This window comes from Triturus cristatus, chromosome 3_1 (genome assembly GCF_964204655.1).
Source record: "Triturus cristatus chromosome 3_1, aTriCri1.1, whole genome shotgun sequence".
Lineage (NCBI taxonomy): Eukaryota > Metazoa > Chordata > Amphibia > Caudata > Salamandridae > Triturus > Triturus cristatus.
Window position 1 is genome coordinate 813,769,521 of NC_140583.1, and position 22,798 is coordinate 813,792,318.

A 22,798-nucleotide genomic window follows, 5' to 3' on the forward strand; every position below is an offset into this window, starting at 1 on the left:
ATGGCCCAAGTCACTACCATTGTACTTGCAGTCCCGGTCACTTCTAATCACAGAGTCTGTTCAGTGCCATTCCCTACACACGGGGCCCCATTTACTGAGTCCTGGAGAGACTTGTAGTTCTCCAGTACCTCTCCTAAGATTGTGATGTTTGGCCCACCTAGAATAAACTAACATTTTCCGGTACATCATTAAGATTAACTGCTTTACTTTAGGTCTTACCTAAAGACCTATTGTGCACAACACCAATAGTTCTAATCGGCTTTGGGTCAGGTCGTTGCTCACGATTTGCCAGCTTTCTTATCCAAGTCATTTGCTTGTTTCTTATTCAATGGCTGACCGTGCTCTTGTGTTTGTTCCTCCCCTGAAACATATCCATGTCTGTTTCACAGTGTTTTTGATTGGATGAGATTTATTCTTCAACTTCTTACATTCAGGTACCTACTTTTGTCTTGCAGCAGTGCTTGTGTTTTCTTGCTCTCTTCAACAAGTGTTGCTTGCCTCTCAAATCCGTGCTCACATTAATGCCTCCTCAAGCTCACCAGGGCCTGCCCACCACACTTGTCGTTATTTTGGTTTTCAGCTTGACCAAGATGGCTGCACTGTTAGGCCCGGCTCGGTGTCAAAGCACATCCTTGAGTCTGCTGAGGCAAGATGTGGTAGGAAATCATTGTTGGGTCCTCCTTGTAGTCTTCTTCTGGTCCATTACGTTGGGGAGACTATTTACAGTTGAATCCCATCTCCCACCTCAATGTGGGCTGAAAGGCATGCATGCAAAAGAACTTTGAGGCAGTAGCAATTCCCTGCTCTCAGGCCTGAGGTCACTTCCAGGAGCGTCAGGCAGGGGTGATTATCTACACAACGAAAGCTTAATATTTGAAGCCAGGCAAAGTAACATTTACAATGTGGTTGAAGCAGCATCAAATGCTGTGTAAACTGTTTTCCACTCTTTTTTGCTTTCGTATGAGCTCAAAAAATTTACTTTTAAAAAATGAGTTCAACAAATATATTGGGGCAAAACAACTTATGATATAGGGTAAACCGATAGTGCTCTTTAAATGCACACTATCTTAGACAAATTCATACTGTAAATATCTAGCCACACTCAAAATCTACCTATTCTGATAAAAAAAGGCCCTCCAACATTCCAGACGAACGCAAATCACCTGTCCTGGCAAATAAAAGTTAACTGGTAAAGACACAGAAAACTGACAAAGCCAAGGAAAACCGGCAAAGCCAAAGAAAACTGGCAAAGACAAAGAAAACTGGCAAAGACAAATTAAGAGTCCTGGCAAAGGAAAACTACCCGGCATGACAAAAGCAGTCAAACAGTCATGGAAAACAAATATTGACTGTTACGGAAAACACAAACTGAATGCCATGGCAAACACTAACTATCCTGACAAAAAACAACTGTCTCAGCATCCACACTTTATCTAACCTGCCAACCAAAGTAATCATCCGGATACATGCTCTGTAAATAAAAATAAGTCTTAGCAAACACAATAGTAAATATCCCTGGCAGACCAAAACCGGTTACGATGAGGACCAGCCGTTAATTAACCTGCAAATACCTTGAGCAAATACAACAAACTATCTTGGCAATACAGCACCCAACTACCCTGGTACAATTCAGGGTAAACCCAAATCAACTGTCCCGGGAAAATAAAACTGTAACGAGCAAACAATAATAGCTATTGTTGGAGGAGACAAACTAACCTCCCTGAGCATGGACAAACCAAACAAGGGTGAAGACAAACTAACCATTTAGGCAATCCACACTGGAGAAACAAACTTTTTTTTAAAGATCCATGAGGTTTATTCTGGTTTTCAAACGGCACTGTTGAGGGATTGCACCTACTCCAGATTTAGACAGCATGAAGGGTACACCATCCGTTCAAGGGGCCCTTGGTGGGCTGTACTTCACACCTCAGCCATCCGGCACAAGGCGCTTCTGTGCACACGTTCTCAAACTCGTCCGCGTTGAATTTGGTGAAACCCCATTTATTGGAGATGTGAATCTTTTAACGCCAAGGAAACTTGAACTTGGCTCTACACAGAGCTTCAATCACATGTTCCTTGTTGGAAGCCTTGGTGCAGACAAACAATCGCCTTGCTAAAGTTCACACGGGCTACTGTGCCCTGGGGTTTGCCAAAGGATCCACGCATTCCGGTCTGAAGTCTATCAGCACGGGACAACATTTTGCTGATGCGCCTGACGTGAAACGGATGCAGGCCCACTTTAATGTGGCAGCCATCCTTACCACAGCTCTTCACCATGTACTTGCTGCAACAAATACGGGCAGCTTCCAGTGCTTCAGAGGACAGCTGCTCACATTCATCAGACACCATGTGGCAGCATATTGGGAACTCGTCCACCTTTGCCTTCTTTCTGCCCAAATTGAAAATCCTAATCTTAGGATCAGGAACATCCCTGCAGAAACGGGATTTGGGGTAGGGTTGGCTTTTGCAGTATCTGTAACATTGCGCGGGGCGGCAGTTGCTGGTCACGTCACCGAGCGGAAAGAGGGTGGGGGGGGGGGGGTGCGAACACTCATTTATGGAACCTGGCAAACTTAAAACTACCTTTACTAGGTAAAAAAAAACAAGCATTTGAAATGCAAAAGGTCTCGCATTTGTGAGAGTTAAGAGTTATTGGTGTTGTAAATTATGATGTCTTTTACCCATATGTTTTGGTTTGGAGTAGATGTATGTGGTGTGGAGTAGAAATATGTGGGTTGGATTGTAATTGTTAGTTGTGGAATTGTGTGGTGTGGATTGGATAGGATTTGTATAGTGGAATTATGTGGCAGGTGTGTACTGGAATTATGTGGAGTGGTATTGTATGTTTTGGAGTGTAATTAAGTTGAATGGTATTTTGTGGAATTCTGCGGTTTGGATTGGATGTATGCGGTGTGTTGTGCAATTTTGATGTTGAGGTATGAGTTTGTATTTGAATTATGTGGTCTGGAATGGAAATGTGTAGAGTACAATTGTGTAGTGTGGAAGTGTATGCCGTTTAGTGTAATTATGCTGATTGAAATTATGTGGTATAGTGTGGAGTGTATTTGTGTGGAGTGTGTTACCAAGTTTGAAAATGATGAAACAATTATAAAGAAAGGTGGCCTTTGTTTGTGCACACATTCCCCCCCAAAACATGTTGCTTCCACTAAAAATGTCAGAAAAGCACAACTAAAATGTGTGAGATATGGGAGACTGAGAAGGGCTCTTCTCATTCTGTGAGGAGGAGGAAGGGGCATAAATTCCATTACACCACTGTGTACATTCAAACTAAAACCTCTATGAAAAGTTAACGAGCACATGAAAGAAGTTTTCCAAGAGGCTAGAGCCTGTAATTATTTTACTGTTTCTTCGCTAATGCTGGTTGTTTGTGAAAGTGGATGTGCTGCTTTATGGCTAGGTCATTTAACAGTTTTCCTCACAACCATTGAAAGTGCATCACATGATGGTCTGACCTCATAAGCGCGTAGCTAAGAAGTACCCCCAATGGGAGACACGGTGCATCACCCCCCCCCCTTTTTTTTTTTTTCCCCCTGATGTTTGACCCTCCAGTTAAGTTCATAGTTATTCAGTGGCCCCACTTTCATAGCCTCTGCGACGCCCCTCACAAGGGGTTCAGTCACATTGCACGGCACTCTTGCCGTAAGGCGTTCATGGCGCACTTCAGTAGGACACACTCAGCGGCTGGTCTCGGGCACACACTTGCAGCCCCACTCCGGACAGTGATGAATGGCCCGACAGGTCGAGAGACTGCTAGACTGTGAGGAATGTGAACGTGCGCAATTGAACTGTGAATCTCTGTGACAATGATGGTATTGCATGCACATACGTGTTTTCCTATCTCTAAATGCCAATAAAGAATGTTTATAAAAAAAAATAAAAAAAAACATTGAAAGTGCATGGCTTTGGGAAACTGTTTTTTCACAGCAAATTTATTTGAGGTTACATGAGCACCATTTATGTTACACACGGACAGAATCCTTGAACAAAGAATGCAAACCCTTGACTGCTATTTGTACTTTCCAGAGTTTATTATCATAAAAAATGTTTTTCAGCGACCTTTACCCTGCTTTGTGTTTTAATATCACTGCAAAAAAGATAAGCCAACTAAAGGGTGTATTGTAGAAGTGTTGCTTGTAACCCAACATACGCCACAGGTATTTTATACTAATGTAAATGGTATCATTTAATAGTACAATGTGCCATATACATTCATCAAAGGAAGCATTCTAGAAAAGTTGAATTTGCCTAAGCACCACAGACCTGAAAATATTTGCCAATTTCAAACTGCATTTTGCATTCGGTAAGTGTGATCTGTGAGGTTTACCAAGTCTGGCTTGAACTCAACCGCACTGCATCGTTGAACTTGTAGTTTTGGCGTCCCTTGGAAGGCCCCCCCTCCTAGCCCAAATGGGAGAAGTGCTACAGTACGCTAAAACATTGGGACTGACTGCAAGCTGTCCACGACATGTGTCTGCAGGGTTTCAGTTTCCATTCCAGGAGGGAAGCCAGCCAAACTAGGGGTCTGACAAGTCCTCTGCAGCAGCTCACGATGAGCTGCGAGGCTGGATTTGAAATTCCTGAAAAGGCTTTGGCAAAAACTGAGCGTGCAGACATTTTGTTAATTTGATGGTTGCTTGCCTTCTGCAGACAAACAAACTTTCCCTTTCTCGGGTCAGTGGCATTGAAAAGGCAGAAGGTTCTGGACGGAGTTGGTTAATTAGAGCAGAGCGGTTCATTTTCTTTCATTAGAAAATGCCCCCTGGTTTGAGTCTCGGCGTGTGCTCCCCAAGTGGTAACAAAAAACAAGCATTGAAAATGCAATAGGTCTCGCCTTTGATTAAGTTAAAGCCATTTGCTTTGCTAATGGTATTGTATAGCAAAGCAAATGGCTTTAACTTAACTTTTGAAGGCGCGGGTGTCTGAAACAATCGTACATGTAGGACGCAAGGTGGAAGGAGGGGCACGCTCAGCTGTGTACCAGGGAGAACGGGTTCCGAATATCTGCAGACACGGCAGTATATAGGACGGCGAGGTCCAGAAACCGTGTTACACACAGCTGTGTGTGGGTGTCATATGATGACGGTTTACCCAGCAGTATATTGTGGCGTCCTGTGGCAATGGTAAAAGTGGTGCATGCAGCCCAACTGAAAGCGCGCATGGTGTGCGGAGGATAAAAAAACAAGCATCGACCTCTTGTCTTTATGAAGCCATGTGTTTCTAATTAGAAACACATGGCCCCATAAAGATAAAGTGCTTTGCAACAGAGCCAGTCCGGGTGGGCCGGCACAAAAAGAGAAAGGGAGGCAACCCAAACACCTAATTTCCAATGGCAGGCCACCGTTTACCATAAACGGTGATGCCAGCCAATGGAAAGAAGGGGTGGGGATTAAAGCCCTTTTCTCAAACTCCTCATTAACAATAAATCTCACCGAGCAAGCAGCGCATGCACTGCAACGCTAGGAAAGACCTACAGTGGATATGAACTAATAAAATGAAATAAACAATAGCATGCAGATTGGAATAAATTCAATTAACTAAACAATGTGAATTGCGAGGGAATCAGAATGAAAAACGACGATTATTTTAGGAGTGTGTTTTGAAGTAAGCGACGTGAGAGGGCTTGGTGTAACTTACAGAGCTGCCAAGTTTGGAACTCGGGAACTGGGTTTGAGGCTTGGCTTAAGCTCTCCCATGTACGACGATTATTTAGGAGCGTGTATTGAAGTAAGCAACGAGAGAGGGCACATAAACAAAGCATAACTAGTCATCTTGGGCAAAGGCAAAACAAGTCTGTTGTAATCAGGACAACGCTGGTGTGATGAAGCCAATGAAGGTTTATTCCAGTAGCAAATAAACAAGTATAAATATTCATCAACAGGTATATATCAGCAGTCCTAAGTATCCATCAACAGTCCCACCAGTAGCCTGCTAGCTGCTCACCCTCATCCATCCAACTGTCATTCTGCTCCAGTCACCCAAGCATTCCACATAGCCTACACACCAAACATTCCACTTAGAACACTCACACAGGCTGAGCAGCTAGGTGCAAGTTATCACAAGAGATAGATAGTAATAGGAGAATGCTACATATCGCTTTCCTTATATTTATAAGGAAAGAGATATGTAGTATTATCCTATTACTATCTATCTCTTGTGATAACTTGCTCCTAGCTGCTCAGCCTGTGTGAGTGTTCTAGATAAGATGTCTGCACATCTTGTAACTTTGTACCTTTAGCTTATAGTTTTAGATCGTTGGTTCTGTCTTTTAAATAAAAGACAGAACCAACGATCTAAAACTATAAGCTAAAGGTACAAAGTTAAAAGATGTGCAGACGAGCGCTAGGTGGCGCTAGCCAAGATGGCCGCGCTGAGGTGAGGCTCCTGGATGCTTGACCCCTCGCATCTGCCCTACATCCGTTGTGGCTGTCCCAGGTGTCCCCTGATGACCGCCGAGTGTTGAGGAGCTGCTGCCCTGCCCCCGGTGCGATTTTCAGCCGATTTGCTGCAGCGGGAGCCGAGATACACAGCCCGTGAGCTGCACCGGTAGCCGGGACGCGCCCAACTGGTTCCGCGGTCGGCAGTGTCAACTAAGTGAGCCCCCGGCGCGCCACGAGGGGCGAAGGCCACGAGACCACCCGGGGACTGGAGGACTTGCGGAGCGGAGCCTGGGCTGGTGCCGGGCCTTGGGTGAGCTGGGGGGGGCGGCGGACGGTGAGCGCCCCCCGGTGGTGAGGCGGCCCTGTCCGGCGGGTGGATCGGCCCGAGCTGCGTGGGACTGCTTGAGGGGCTGGATCCGGCCTCGCCGCTGCTGATGCCTGCTATCTCCTGGCGCTGGGCCGACGCTGCCTAAAGGGGGGCGGGCCCCCCCTGGACCCCTGCTGACCTGTCCTGGTGCCCTCCTCTCTGGGCGACCCCGGGTGTGGCGTGGCCCCACCGGACCCTGTGGACGACCGCTGTGCCTGGAGCGGGGAAGTTTCCCTGGCGCCTCCGGTGCTGGCCCGCGAGGACGGCGGTGCCGGACCTCTCCTGCCCTGCACTACTACCCGGGAGCTGCTGCCGGCCAGGAGATCCGCCCCCCCTGCCGCGCCTTGACTGTCCCCCCCCCCCCCGGCGCTGTGCCTGGTCCGTCGGACCCGGACCTTGAGTGGATACGGAGTCCCCTGGTGCCTTGGGCCTACGCGTTGGACATAGACGGAGGACCATCGCGGGCGCAGACCGTGGCGCGAGGCCCGCGGCGTGGTGAGTGCGGTACGGCCCGGATCCGCCCGAGAGGGTGCGTGTCGAGCGGGCTCTGGGCCTTCCATCGTTGGAAGACGCGCCTTCGCCCTCTCACTTCTCCTCGAATCCCCCCCATTTCTGGCCTGGTGCAGGGGGCGGCTCCGCTTGGCGGGTGGGGGCCGCCTGCTGGTCCACTGTGCCCACCCTCGTGGCTGGCACGTGCTTCCTGGATCCAACATGGGCAAAGAAAAGGGCTCCAAACCACCGGCGGCGTCCCACCAGACGCGGATTGGCCAATTCGCCAACTCGGACCCGCCGGGTGCGGGTGGAGGGGGGGCGCAGGCCCCGAACAAAGACTTGGCCGTCATCCTCCAGGCCAACGAGGCCTCTCGCACATCCTTGGAGGGGATGGTTGGGGAGGTGAAGGTCGATGTTGCGCTCCTGTGGCAGGACCTCCGCAACGCCACGGCTCGCATAACAGAAACGGAATCCCGGATCTCCACGGCGGAGGATGACATTCGCCTGCTACAGGACCAGGTCCGGGAGCTCACGACCCACTCCAAGGAACTGCACAGGCGGGCAGAAGATGCCGAAAATCGCGCCCGTCGCAATAACCTTCGCCTGGTGGGCTTTCCGGAGGGGGTCGAGTCCGGCCGAGCAGATGACTTCCTCGAAACGTGGTTCAAGTCCTGGATGCCGGCGGCCGGTCTGTCGACCTGGTTCGTGGTGGAGAGGGCGCACCGGTCGCTGGCGGCCAAACCTCCGGTGGGAGCCCCCCCGCGCCCCTTTATTCTTAGGATCCTCAACTTTCGGGACAGAGACGCTATCCTGCGGGAGGCGCGGGTGAGTGGCCCTTTGACTTTCAACAACCACACCATTATGGTCTTCCCAGATTACACCCGGGAGGTCCAGGAGCAACGCCGCTCCTACACGGAGGTAAAGCAAAAGCTGCGTTCCCTGGGCCTTCAATACCATCTCCAATTCTCGGCCCGCCTTTGTGTCGTTTTCCAGAACACGACACTGTTCTTTGACACTCCCAGGGCGGCCTGGACATGGCTTACTGAGGAAAGACCCCTGCGCCAACCCGGTGGGGCGTCCTCCAATACTGTGCCCCGGGGCCACGGTGCAGCTGGGTCCCAGCGACCGCGGCGCAGGAAACGCACGCACTCACGACAACGCCGAGGCGCAGCGACGGCTCGGACCCGGTCTGAGAGTACATCTGGGAGACGGGTGAGGGACTCTTCGGCCTCTTCTGGCACATCATCCCATGCGGCTGGGGGGTCCCGGCACCGTCAGTCTCCTCGTCCGGCCGGGTCTCAAACCCCCCTCAATGTGCAAATTGACTTGTCAGACCTCTCCCGCAGTCCTGCTATATGACTCACAGTCTGTTCATGCATCCACAGGGGGAGGCGGCGTCCCTGCCGGGTGGCAGGGGTGGGGGGCTCGGCAATCTCACGCTTTCCTGCAGCAACCTGGGACGAGACACTGGAAATCCGTGCTTCAGGAGGGGTCCACCACGCTCTTTACACCCGAGCGCTTAGGCTTGGGGTCTTGTAATTGTTGGTTTAGTTAGGGCGACAGATGCTTCCATTCTTGAAGTGTAGGGTGAGGGGTGGGGGGTTGGGGTTTGATGTTTGTGGGTTGTTCCTCCTCGGGGGACTGTTTTGTTTGGGTCTGATTTTCTTTGAGCCTCCTATGCAGCATCTCACTTCGCGTGTCACCGCGCTTCTCCATGCCACCACCAACACAGGCACTGCCGTCGATTGCCCTCCTGCGCTGCCCGCTGGCTTCCCCTAGCGAGAGATCCGTAGCTCTGGCTTCCCCTGGCCACTCCATTCCCAGCGCGCTTCGTTCCCGCCACTACCATGGATGACCTAGCCTCCAAGGCTCAGGTGCGCGTCCTGTCCTGGAACGTGAACGGCTTACTAGATAGACTCAATCGCACTGCCGTCCTTAAGTACGCCCAGCGCGTGGAGGCTGATGTGCTCTTGCTTCAGGAAACCCACCTGCTTGGCGAGAAATGTCCCTTTCTGGCGCGCTACGGGTACGACCGGGTATGGCACTCTGGGTTCTCGCGCGGATCGCCGGGGGGGGGGGGGTGTGTGTCGCCGTCCTATTGCGCCGCTCCTTCCCTTTTGTGTTTACCCGGGCGATTCACGACCCCCACGAGATGGGGATTGCCGTTTGCGGCACGCTTGAGGGTCGGCCGCTCAGTCTCCTGTCACTCTATGCGCCGCCTACCGGGCTATCTCAGGCTCTATCTCACGCCGCATCGTTATCGACAACTCTCCCGCCGGGCGCTATTTTTCTGGGGGGGGGGACTTCAATGCTGTCTCGGCTCCAAAGGTCGACGCCTCGGGTCCGGTTTTGGCGCCCGCGCCGCGCGAGCGAAGCAGATGGCGAGTTGGGCGGAGGCCCAGGGCTTATGCGATGCGTGGCCGATCTGGCACCCACGCGCACAGCAATATACTCACACCTCGGCCGCCCACCACACCCACGCGCGTATTGATGCGATTTTTGTCCCCCCCCCGCCGACTGTGTAGGCATCCAGGATGTCAGCATTCCTTCCCAGGGGGATTTCCGATCACTCTCCAGTCCTCCTGGGTCTGGGCCCCCCGCCTCGTGGGGCCTGCCAGATGTAGCGCCTCCAGGATAGGAAGCTCCGTAGGGAGGTGGGGTCCGCACTGACGCAGTATTTTACCGACAACGACGGGTCGGTCTCCTCGGCAGGTACCCTTTGGGAGGCCTGTAAGGCCACTGTCAGGGGGGCGGCCAAAGCACAGGTGGTGCGGCACCGCTAGGCGCAAATCCAGCAGCTCACTGCCTGTGAGGCCCAGGCACTACGACTGGAGCAATCCCTCTCTGAGACCGGGGATCCGGCCGGGACTCGGCAACTGCGACTTTTGCGGGAGGAGATCCGTCAACGGTCGCTTGATGCGGCTAAGCTCCTCTGGCAATCCTCGGTGGCGAGGGTATATGGGTGGGGCGACAAGAATGGTGCGCTGCTGCATCGGCTAGCCACTTAGCCCAGGGCCTCGCGAATCATCCCGGCGGTGGTTGACTCTGCCGGCCTGCTCCAATCTTCCTCCGCGGCAGTCGCGGACGCCTTCGCTCAGTATTACTCGCAGCTATATCGGGCCCGAGTGTCGGACCTCTCCTTGGCTTCAATGGTTGCCGCTAGTAACCTACGGCTTCCCCGTCTTCGGTCCAGCGACTGGGAGAGTATGGAGGTGCCCATTTCTCATGAGGAGATTGGGGATGCGATAGGGCGCACGTCCGCGGGGAAAACTCCGGGTCCGGATGGCTTCCCCCAGGAGTTTTATGCCACCTACAAGGAACACCTGGTCCCACGGTTGGGTGCCCTCTATGCTGAGGCGGTCAAGAACGGCTCCTTCCCTCCGGAAGCCGACATAGCCACGATTGTGGTCCTGCCCAAGTCTACGCCGCCTTCTTGCGATCGGTCGGCATACCGGCCGATCTCTCTTATCAATACTGATATCAAACTTTATGCGGCGGTCCTGGCCCAGAGGCTCCGGCCCTTTCTGTCATGCTTGGTGCACCCGGACCAATGCGGTTTCATGCCGGACCGCGGCACTCGCCATTGCCTTCGTCGTCTTCACGTGGCCCTGGCTCCCCGCCATCGCATTTCTCCGTATCTCACCCTTCTGCTTGCCGATTTCGAGAAGGCCTTCGACTCGGTTGGGTGGCCCTATCTCTTTGAGGACCTGACCCACATGGGCTTCGGCCCCAAGTTTGTTGGAATGGTGCGGGTCCTTTACGCACGCCCTCGCGCCAGAGTGCTGGTTAACGGGGCCGGGGAACGCGGCAGGGGTGCCCACTGTCGCCCCTCCTTTTTGCTCTTGCAATGGAGCCCCTTGCTGCCCTGATCCGAGCGGATCCTCTCCTTCGGGGCTGAGAGTGGCCGGGCCGTGTGTCGGACAGGATAGCCCTTTACGCGGACGACGTTCTGCTGTATCTTAGTGACCCGGCGCGCTCGGGTCCCCGGGCACTCCATATCTTGGGCCGCTTTGGCCGCGCCTCCGGCCTTTATTTAAACCCGCAAAAATCGTTTTTTGTGCCTCTGCACCCCTCCCGGGAGTGTTTCGATTGGCAGGACAATATTCCCCTCCGTCGGTTGTCCTTCAAGTATCTGGGCATCTGGGTCTCCCTTCTCCCGGAACTGAGCTGGGCTCTCAATGTGGCCCCCCTGGTCAAGAAAGCCAAGGTAGATCTGGCGCGATGGCAGTCGCTCCCGCTCAATCCGCCGGGGAGGGTGGCGCTCTACAAAATGATGATTCTCCCCCGGTTCCTTTATGTATTGCAGAACACTCCCGTGTCCTTCTCGAGGCCTTGGTTCCGCGAGCTGGACGGGTTGGCGACTAGGTTTCTCAGGGGTGGTGGGAGACCGAGGTTGGCCCTGTCGACGTGTCGCCTCCCCACCTTTGATGGCGGGCTCGGCATGACCAACCTTTACCTCTACTATTTGGCCACCTGCCTCCTGGTCATTCATGATTGGTTTGGAGGGGGATGGTCCGATCCGGCCTACAGGGTGGAATTGGAAGACCTGGGTTTCCCCTGCATTTTAGACCACCTGTATGGCGCCCCCATCCCCGCCTCCTGCCCAGACATCACCAAAGCGGTCTTCCTGGCCTGGCGAGCGGCGCTTCGCCATACCCAGTGGACTGGGAGGCTGACTCGCGCCACTCCCCTCTGGCATGGGACATGGCTGCGAGACGTTGCGGCTCTGGAGGGTTTTAAATCATGGGACCTGCTCGGCATCTCCCAGCTGGGGGACGTCTGGCGGGGGGGGGCGCATGTGCTCGCACTCGGAACTGCAGGCGCGCTTCTCTCTCCACTCCTCTCAATTTTATAGGTATCTCCAACTGCGACACGCCATACGCACCTACACTCCTCTGGACATTCGGCTGCCGGACCACAGTCCCCCAGAGGCGCAGGTCATGCTGGGCAACCTGGGGAGGGGGGGCATATCCCGAATACACCGTTCTCTTATTAATAATACCCCCATGGCCCGGGAAGGCCTGAAGGAACGGTGGGAGGTGTGGGTGGGTCCCCTGGACGAGGTCGACTGGCGGGATGCCCTTATGGCCCCCAGGCTGGTGACGGCCTCTGCCAAATTGAGGCTTATTCAAATTTACTATCTTCATACTGCCTACCTCACACCGGCTCGTCTGCACCGTGCGGCTCTCTCCGCTGACGCGGCCTGCCCCCGCTGCGGTTTTGGCCCGGCCGACTTTATTCATATGGTGTGGTCGTGTTCGGATTTGGGGGGCTACTGGAGGGGCATAGAAGCCGATCTCACGGAGGTCTTGGGCTGGGTGGTGCGACATAACCCTAGACACACTCTTCTGGGCATCACTGACGGTCTCGATGGCACACGTGCTGAGAAGCTGTTCCTTATGACAGCATTAATGGTGGCAAAAAGGGATATTGCAGCGGCCTGGAAGCATCCACAACCGCCTAGCTTGGCCAAATGGAGTACTGGAGTGGACTGGTGTGCGGCACAGGAACGGACTCTCTATCAGGCGCGGGGCTGCCTTAAGAAATACCGTAGGATCTGGGGGAAATGGTTGGGCAATGTCTTATGAGGATGTGGTTCTGGGGGGGGAGGAGGTGGAGGAGGGGGGCTTTGGGTGGGGGCGGCGTGGTATTGTGCTGTGCGTTTGTAAAGTGGCGGCTCAATGTTTCTTTTGTTGTGTCACTAAAAATAATAAAAACTTGGTTATCAAAAAAAAAAAAGATGTGCAAAAGTACAGGATGGATAAATAGTACAACATAAAAGTACAACCAAGCATAGGATAAGTAAGAAGTCGGTAACCCAAGGATGACGGAGAACGACATCACGAGAGGGGAAGTGACACAGTGAGATTAAAGAGTAAGGGAAAAGGTACGTAACATATGAGATTATAAGTAACCATCTCCCTCCCTTAATAAATGAAATAAATTGATTACAACACAAGTAAAATAGTCAGTAACCCAGGGACAAAAGAAAAAACATCACAAGAGGGATAGCGACTACACAAGATAAAAAGAGAAGGGAAAAAGGTAGATATATAAAATACGAAATACCCATCTCCTCCTTTTAATAAAGGCAATAAATCGAAAATAAAAACGTGTACAATCCCATGTAGGGAACACTCAAAGTAGAGGTGTGGAAAGAGGGACTGAAACCCAAATTCCTGCCCCCACCCTAAACAGGGGACAAGGTGTATATAAATGTGGACAGAAGGGATGTGACCCCATATCCTGCCCCCACCCTGAACAGGGGACAACGGGAATGTGACTGTGGACAAGAGGGGCAATACCCAATGTCCTGCCCCCACCAACCAAAAGGGACAACCTGTGATAAAAAAAATCTTTTTTTTTTAAATCACACTAAGTAAAGAATAAAAACCGTCATGAGAACATAGGGACTTGCACTCAATGTCCTGCCCCACTAGTAACAACAAAACTTGTGCGGCACAATGAGTCTTAAGCAACCAGGGACCCACCCCTGCAACAACAACTCGTGCGCCGCAATGCGTCTTAAGCACGCAGGGACCTACCCCTGCAAAAAGTCAAAAAGACCACCCTCGCATAAGGATACAAATGTAAATATGTCGTGAGACTGGACATAAAAATTCCAAAACTTACCCGAACGTAGGGCCAACCTTCATGTAAAGGAACATTTACCCTGTGTAAGGGTTAACCCCTGTGATAGAGGTTCACAAGTGAAAACTGCAACTAGAGCAACCCTCCTGTAAGGAACATTCAAAGCACCTAAAATGCGACAATTATGCATCTGTTAAAATAAAACATGTAAAAGATGAAAAAGCATTGCATGGAACAAGAAACCTTCAAAGAATGTGAAGATATGTGCCAACCCCCAAAAAATGAAAATGAGTCACTGTCCATGTCGACACAAATAAAAAAAAAATGTAACAGCCAATTGAGTGTTTAGGGCAAATGCGTATAATCAAGTGCTGGAGAGCGTCCATACCAACACGACGAAAGTACCTTGTGTGAATGACATTGTGACGTGGAAATGCCCAAAGGACAAAAAGTACCTTGAGATTTTACTGCTGACCAAAATGTGTTGCAGGCAAAGAATCTTCTCCTCACGACGTTCCCGTTGGATCTTGTCTTTGTAGTACCTTCAACAAAAACTTTATTAAAAATGATGCCAGATGAAAAGTAAACGTGGTTGACAGCGAAGGGAACTGAACAAATGCAAGTATCCGAGTTGAAGGCTAGCTTCAAAATGGCGGCACGCTGTGTAGTGTCATGCCGGGTGGCTCACAACAGCGGCGTGCGCTAAACGTTTAAAGCAAGATCCAGAGCTGAAGAAAACTTGAGCGTCACTGTGGAGATTCGGAAATGTATGCTTGAATGGTCACAGGAGGGACTACAGCCGACCAGGAGGTTGGAGCCAGGTAAGCGCGTGCATTGCTTGACTCGCGCTAAGTACATTTCAAAATTTAAAACGGCGGTTGGGTAGCGCTGCAGACTTGAGGTCTCAGCCTAACCCAACAATGAAAGACAAAACAAGTCTTACCTGACTTCGCCCATAGGGGCTCGTAACATAACATCGCAGCGTCAGCCAAACACCTCCAGAAACGTGTTCACAATCCGCCAGCCATAGCCAAAAACAGCTCGTAATGTACAATGGCATAGTCCATATTTTTCCGTTAGAAGACTGTGATGAATGTTTGCGTGCACAAGTCCCTGTGTGTAGGTACGGCTGTCCCAGTATTTTCAGGGATTAAGCACACACAAATAAAGTTCGAAAATCTTTGTTTTGTCAAAATGCACACGCGATTCACACTCTGCGCAGCGTCCATGAAACACAGTAAAAGGCTTACCATACTTGAAGGTATACACTGTGCTGCATCAATAAAGTGAAGGCAGTGGCTTACAGTTGTTAAAAACTCACTATGCACAGCGTCCATGAAGTATCTTGTTGTACAGCACGCTTATGTGGGGGCTGATCGGTGTCATTCTGCACAGCATCCATAAAGAGGTCTTGAAGTAGTGGCCTCTCTAAACGGTGTACTGAAGTTACGGATCCAGTTTGCGCAGCATCACTGTAGTAGATGAAGAGGCCCAGTGTACTTGTAGGTTCACTCTGCGCAGCATTCATGACGCATCTAGATGTAGCAGCCTCTTGAGGTAGAGTACAGCACGCTTGTCTGGGGGCTGTTCGGTGTGATGGACACCGGTGGGACTGCACAGCGCGCTGTCTTTGGGAATGTTTCCTTTGTTTCATTTGAGGCTGAATGTCTATAGAGAGAGATGCTTGTGAGGCCTCTTGAGTCTTTTCTGTAGCATCTTCTTCCTGTTGCTTTAACCACTCGTCCGTTTCTTGAAGTGTCTATTCTCCAGCATCTTGTAGAAGCATGATGAGGATTCTCTGGCCACTTGTACCCACTGTTGCGCGTGGGGACGTCTCCAACTCGTCGCCAAAAATAGGTGTGGTAATCAGGACAACGCTGGTGTGATGAAGCCAATGTAGGTTTATTCCAGTAGCAAATAAACAAGTATAAATCTTCATTAACAGGTATTTATCAGCAGTCCTAAGTATCCGCTAGCTGCTCAGCCCCATTCATCCAAATGTCATTCTGCTCCAGTCACCCAAGCATTCCACACATACCCCACACACAAAGCATTCCACTTAGAACACTCACACAGACTGAGCAGCTAGGAGACAGTTATCATAAGAGATAGATAGTAATAGTAGAATACTACAAAGTCTCAGCAAAAACTAACTACCATAGGCTAGAGTAAACAAATTATACCAAAAAGGTCCATAGTAAAGACAAACTGTACTGGTGACAAAATTTGAAACCACTGTAGGGACTTTAAGAGAAGCTGCCTGGGTAAACACAAAAGCAGAAGATACTCATGGAAGAGACTACTGAACAAGTCTCATCTTCATTCAGACTGCACAATGAGATCCTTTTGCTCAACACAAAAACAGTTTAAAAGATGCCAGCCAGAAATGCATTCCACTGCCTATACCAAGATTATGGATCTTCGTATTGGCATCCGAGCAAGCAATCGTGGAGGTGGGCTTTTGGATCCAAGGCCCAAATGTCATCTTAAGGAAGAAAAACAGACCCTTATGCAACAGCAAGGCAAGAGGTTTGCACATCTGAAAGATGGTGTCAAATTAAGCAAACGTTTAAAAAACATACGTAATGTACATCACTTTACCACTTTCCAGAGCTAGGGCAGTATTTATAGTTAGGAATACAACTGAAAGTGTCAGCCATTATTTAATCCTTTTAATTTCTCTTTAGTTATTTGGTTCGTGAACAAATACACTGAATTCCTTTTTGCAATTAAAGGCTAAGGGGCATATGTATCAACATCACCATTTGCGATTCTCAAATAGCGATTTTTAAAGAATCGCTATTTGAGAATTGCAAAACGGGATGTATTTAAAAAATTGCAAACTTTTTGCGATTTCTTAAAATTCCTTAATTGCGATTAGCAAATTGCGAAATCGCAATTAAGGAATACCTGCCCATTCATTCCTATGGGCCAGGAGACCCATAGGAATGAATGGGAAGTAATTCTCAAATAGCGAATCGCAATTTGCTAATCGCAATTTGAGAATAATTTCAAAGGTGCAAGGGTGTCATGATGACACCCTGATGCACCCCTGAAATTAGCATGTGTGTGCATATGGCGCACATACATGCCCTAAGGGCATGTATGAGCGCCACGTGGCACTTTGTACAATTCAAAAAAGTGCTTTTTGAAAGGAAATCGCAAATTACCACCAACTTGAAGTTGGTGGTAATTTGCGATTTCTTAAGGATAATTCGCACAACTTGGGTGCTTTTTACATCTCATTTAAGAAATCGCAATTTGCGATTTCTTAAATGCTTACGCAAAATTAAGAAATCGCTAAATTAGCAATTCCTTAATTTTGCGATGGGATTTGCCTCATACATCCCGATTACCGATTTTTTAATCGCAAACGCTGTTATTTTGCGAATCGCAGCGTTTGCGATTAAAAAATCGTTTGATACATATGCCCCTAAGTTCGAAAAAAACATGAGTAAATGAAGGTCTCCCAATGGATCCGTCTAACTTCCAAGAAGGAATAAAGGATCTACAAACTTTCATAGCTTGCTTCAAGAATGGTTCAAGTGGAACCAGCTGGTCTACATGTATGCAATTCCCTATTTTATGAAGGGTGTGAATGAATATTTTAAAGGTTCAATCGTTCCAAGATTTCTTATCAGCCAATCATTTAATTACATTTACATAAGCACTTTAGGCTAAATTAGCAATCGCTGCTTAGGGATAAAAAATGCATTTCATCAGACATGATAAATACACAAATACTTAACAACATTGGTTTGGGAAATAATTAATGGAGGATTAAATCAAACCTTTACAAATGTAAGGTACATGTTTATGCCCCTAGTAAATATGGAGGGAAGCTAGAATCATAAGTTAAAAGTTTGTGACATTAAAATATTGAAATAAAACATAGAGACGCGCGAGGAGGCAGTTGACAGACAAGGCTCACATAAATTTTGAAGTACTCCGCCTCAAGTTGCTTCAGTACTGCTAGGCTATTCAGAAGCATATTGACAAATATTTTCTAACTATTGCATGCCATTTCGGAAAATGACGGTGAGGTCAAGGAATGGTAAGGTTACTAGCCCGAGGCGGGCTTCTTTCTTCTCCATCCCATACATTTCCAGTGTTTACAATACGTTTCTTGACCACAAATGAACATGATCCCCATTTTCTCTAATTCCTATTCGGGGATGAAAGATCTTGCTAATGTCTCCAAAACACAAACAATACTGACTTTCCCCATCAGCCATGAAAGTATTTTATTTCTGAGAATTTGCTGGGGTTCTTGAACTACGGCACAGGGGGTACATTAGAGATCACTATATTCTGTTAGTCTATGTGTAAGGGTTTCCTTTTTTGACATAGTCCACTGTGGCTACAAAATGTTCCATATAGTCGTCTCCCGTAGGGGAAAAAAGCTAGAATCCCTGCATCAACTGGATTCATTTATTTTACAATGTCATTAACATTAATCATGACATCAACCGAAACATACTCACACCCTGTTCCAAGCCATGCCTTTACCCTGACTTTTAGACACCACTTTGATGACATTTATTGCGACACCGAGCCTCAATATTTACACTACCAATAACCATAGACCTAGCCGAGACACTCTTCCATGCTCTAAATTATCCCTAACTTTAACACTAGACTTTACTTTTCCCTTTATCCAACCTTTACAAAGACTAAAAGCTGGTTCTTGCCCTAAGCCTGACCCTTATCCTACACATGGTCTTAAACCAAATCCTATTCAATTTCCTATTACTAACCATATCCTTCACATTTCTATTCTAGTTTTGATATGTATTACTCCTATTTTGTTTCTAAATGTTGACTGCTAAATCATAACACAGTAATGTAGAAAGAAAGGTAATTAAAGGCTTGACAAGTTCAAAATGCACTTGTGTGATACATTTTATATTCTCTTTACTTTCTTATTTCTTGTTTATATTTTATACTCCATCAAGATATTGGCTATGGGACAGTCAACACGTGTTTGCCACTTGCTGGCATGTAGGGTTTTTCAAGGCTAGTTGGTAGAAATCACTGTTGGTGTAGTATGCTCTGAACAATAAGTAATGTGTGTGTGATCGGGTAGGTATTCTGCATGCAAGGGGTATGAGCTTAGTATCTGTAGGCAGTTCTAGTCAATTGTTCCTAACTATCCATGGTAAGGTCATCAGCCCTGCATGTATTGAATACTCCTGGGCAGAATCAGATGGGAGCATGCAAAACAGCCCAAGAGCAGAAGTGTCACCAGCTCTTAAGCCGTGCATGGTGGCAGTTGGCGTCTGTGTCCGGAGCCTGTCTGTAGAGATAGCTGCAATCAGGGCATCAGGGAAAAGCTGGCATCAATGTTATTAGTTAACGTTGTCAATAAAATGTTTGCTTTATTGTAGACATTTCTCTATAAAAGTGAAGTTAACATTGGAAGGAAGTGCCCGATTAGAACAACAAAACCAAAAAAAAAAATCAGATATTGTGTAACTCTAAATGCTACTTTTTTGCTAGATCTGATTCTACAAAAATATTGAAGATGGACAGTTGAAAGTAATCTTGAATAACATTTGTTACAAATTCACTGAGCCATTATCACTGTATGAAAAAACAGGCTATACGCAGTGCCTGCGTGAATCTTAGGAAAATATTATTGAGAATGAGGCTTGTGAATTTAATACACAATCTCATTGGGATGTATTGATGTATGCGCCAAAGGTTCTGTTTATTGAAGGTGCTACTGTTGACTCTTGTTCAGAAACCCTCTGTGGTCATTATTTGCATAGGTCAAAAGATTTGGGGATACTCTTGCATCTTTTATTGAATGAATTCAGAGGTAGATCAGAGGACCATGCTACTACCTGGGAAATGTAGTTATGTGTTTTGCAGCCAATTACTCCATGCTTACTTTATTGTAGGAAATATGACCCCACACACAAAGGGAAAGCATCCACACATTAACCCAATACTCTAGCAACACTAATTAGGCTATTTAAGGGATACCAGGTCTTGTGGGACATACTCATAAATGGCTCTCCCAAATTCATTTCTGAACATTTTTAAAACCTCCATAGCAACCACTTGGGGTCTCCACGGGCAAGTCCCAGTTCAAACATGGTGTCGGAGATACTTATACGTATCAACTCTTTCCAAATACTTTGAACTCTATAGACCATTTGTAGTTTAACTGAATACACTTCGCTCCAAAGATCATAGTATTTGTAGCTGTATCAATAGTATTTAGAAATAAAATGTATTGCCTTATAGAGGTAACCGTACACAACACCAAAGTTTAATACAACACACATTGATTTGCACTGAACTCAAAAACAGAAGAATGCCAATGAAATCCACATAGATACATTTGGATTTTGGGTCATCAAACACTTGTCATTGCACTACGCGGAAAACAGGAACTGAGAGGGGAAAAGTAGGAGGGTGTGAGGGGAAATGAGGTATGTTGCAACAAAGTACACAACAAGCAATTTTAAGTTAACTACAAATGACAGTGGCATTAGAAACAAAATAGGACTCAACAGAAGGGGATCGAAATGCTTACAGAGAAAATTAGTACAATTCAAGCAAATATCAGGCGAGGAATATGAACAGAACGGTTTGAGCATATATACCAAAGGTATCCTGTGGAAGACAATAAAAAACAATAATTGCAGCAATGCCAATAACAACTAAGGGCACACCTCAGGTTTTAGAGTCAAGGTGATGCAGAGGACCAAAATTCGGGCATCGTGCTAGTTTGAAAACTGACATTTTATTTTGTGCCCATAGGATTTGATCAAATAAGGCCCTGCGGAAAAGTTAGGACAAGCATTCACCCTGAGTAAGTATATGCTTGGATCTCTAGTGCCTCAGAATGCAGATCTTCACAACCCACCAATGTAGTGGCTAGCGATCCATGAAAGACACAGGTGGCCCGCAATGTCAAGCCAAAGTTCAGGTCTGGCTCAAGATAAGATGACACAACAATAAGAGACTGTCCGGAATCTCCAACCAGTATTGGGCGAGAGCACGGAAGGGTTAGAGAACATGCAATCTTTTTTTTTTTTACATATCTTTATTGGAGCTTCATAACATACAGGAAGACACGTCCAACAGTTCTAGCCCGTAAAAGGGTGTACATAATATAACGTTAGCATTACTGCTAGTACAACATAGAGGAGGAGGCACAACCTTAACGTTGTCTCCAGCATGTCAATATAATCACATACAGAACTATAAACAACATCATTTACATTCTATTAAATTCCTGCTTATCATTCATACTAGTTCTATACATAATGCTCTGTTGGCACGACCAGATCCATCTTTTGCAATAAACCCTCTTTCTCTCTATCTGCCAAGTGGACCATTGGTTAAACCTATTAACCCGTTACTGGGCCCGCACCTTCTTGCGGCTCTGGAGGATGCGGTGGATCACAACATTCTTCCCCTCGACTGGCGACACGCCGAGATAGTAGTCTTTTTGAAACCGGGCAGGCCCCCGGAGGAGCCAGGCTCATATCGACCTATCTCGCTCTTAAACGTTGAGCCGAAAGTGCTAGGGAAGGTCCTGGCGGATCGGCTGCGGACATGCATATCTACTCTAGTCCAACCCGATCAATCCGGGTTCATGCCCAATCGGTCGACCCGACATAATATACGCCGGCTTCACAATGTCATCGCCGAGGCCCGGCTATTGGATCGGCCCACTGCTCTGCTCCAGGCTGATATTGATAAAGCCTTTGACTCCCTTAGCTGGACCTACCTGTTCAAACTGCTTGGGGCGGTGAACTTGGGGCCCAGATTCCTGGCGTATACGCGATTGCTGTACACGGACATTTCGGCATCAGTTCGGGTGACGGGCGCCTGTTCCCCTTCTTTTCCGATCAAACGGGGGACGCGGCAGGGTTGCCCGCTGTCCCCTCTGCTGTTCGCATTGGCGATCGAGCCGTTGGCGGCGTGGTCACGCTCCGATCCGGTTATTCGGGGTATGGACTGGCCCTCGGGCCACTCTGATCGCATCGCATTATATGCCGATGATGTCATCTTCTTCATGGTGGACCCGTGGGCCTCCGGGCCCCGGGTGCTTCAGATTCTGCGGGTGTTCGGCGAGACGTCGGGCCTCGTGGCTAACCCAGCTAAGTCCACTTTATTTCCCCTTTATGGAGACCAGAGAAGCCAGGCTTGGGCCTCCCAGTTAGTGCTGGCCCCGGATCATATCAAATACCTAGGAGTGAGGGTCACTCGCACACCGGATCTTGCTTGGACTTTGAACATCGCGCCCCTGATGACCCAAGTCCGTAATGAAACTATGGTGTGGTCACACCTTCCACTCTCCCTCTATGGCCGATCGGCCATCTTCAAGATGGTGACATTACCGCGTCTCTTGTACCATCTTCAACATTACCCCTTCCAGGTGCCCCAGGCGTGGTTCCGTCAGCTTAATGCGCTTTTGAATGGATTCTTATGGCATGGTGGGCCGGTGAGGGTCGCCTTGGCGACGTGTGCGCAGTCTACCTACTGCGGGGGCATAGCGGTGGCGGACGTTCAGGCATATTACAGGGCCGCGCATCTCCTAGTTAGAAATGACTGGTGGTACGCCTCTCCCACGGATCCAGCCTACGCATTGGACCGGGCCGCATTGGCGGAGAAGCTTCTGCTGCATTTTCTCTATAGCCGCTCCTCGCTGGGACGGTTGCCCCCTGCGTGTGCCACGGTGGTCCGGATCTGGCGGCAATCGGTCAACTCCATCGGATGGCGCGGCAGTCTTACGCGGGCCACCCCGTTGTGGCAGGGTACCCTTCTCAAGGAAACAGCAAGACCGAGGAGATAGGGGGCAATATCTATAAGCGACACCTCCTGTTTCTGGGTTTGACGCTGGCCAAACGAGATATTGCCCAGCATTGGAAGTCCTCTGCCCCGCCCCCGGTTCAGGCCTAGAAGAAGGCGTTGGACCAATGCATGTCCG

At 48.8% G+C, this 22,798-nt stretch overlaps 1 protein-coding gene and 1 pseudogene across 6 annotated transcripts in view; both read right to left on the reverse strand.

The window, feature by feature from the left end:
- Nucleotides 1-22,798, reverse strand: part of DIP2A (DIP2 acetate--CoA ligase A) — an 879,263-nt gene that overhangs the window by 725,260 nt on the left and 131,205 nt on the right. The window lies entirely within an intron of this gene.
- Nucleotides 1,866-21,885, reverse strand: LOC146861095 (large ribosomal subunit protein uL16-like; annotated as a pseudogene).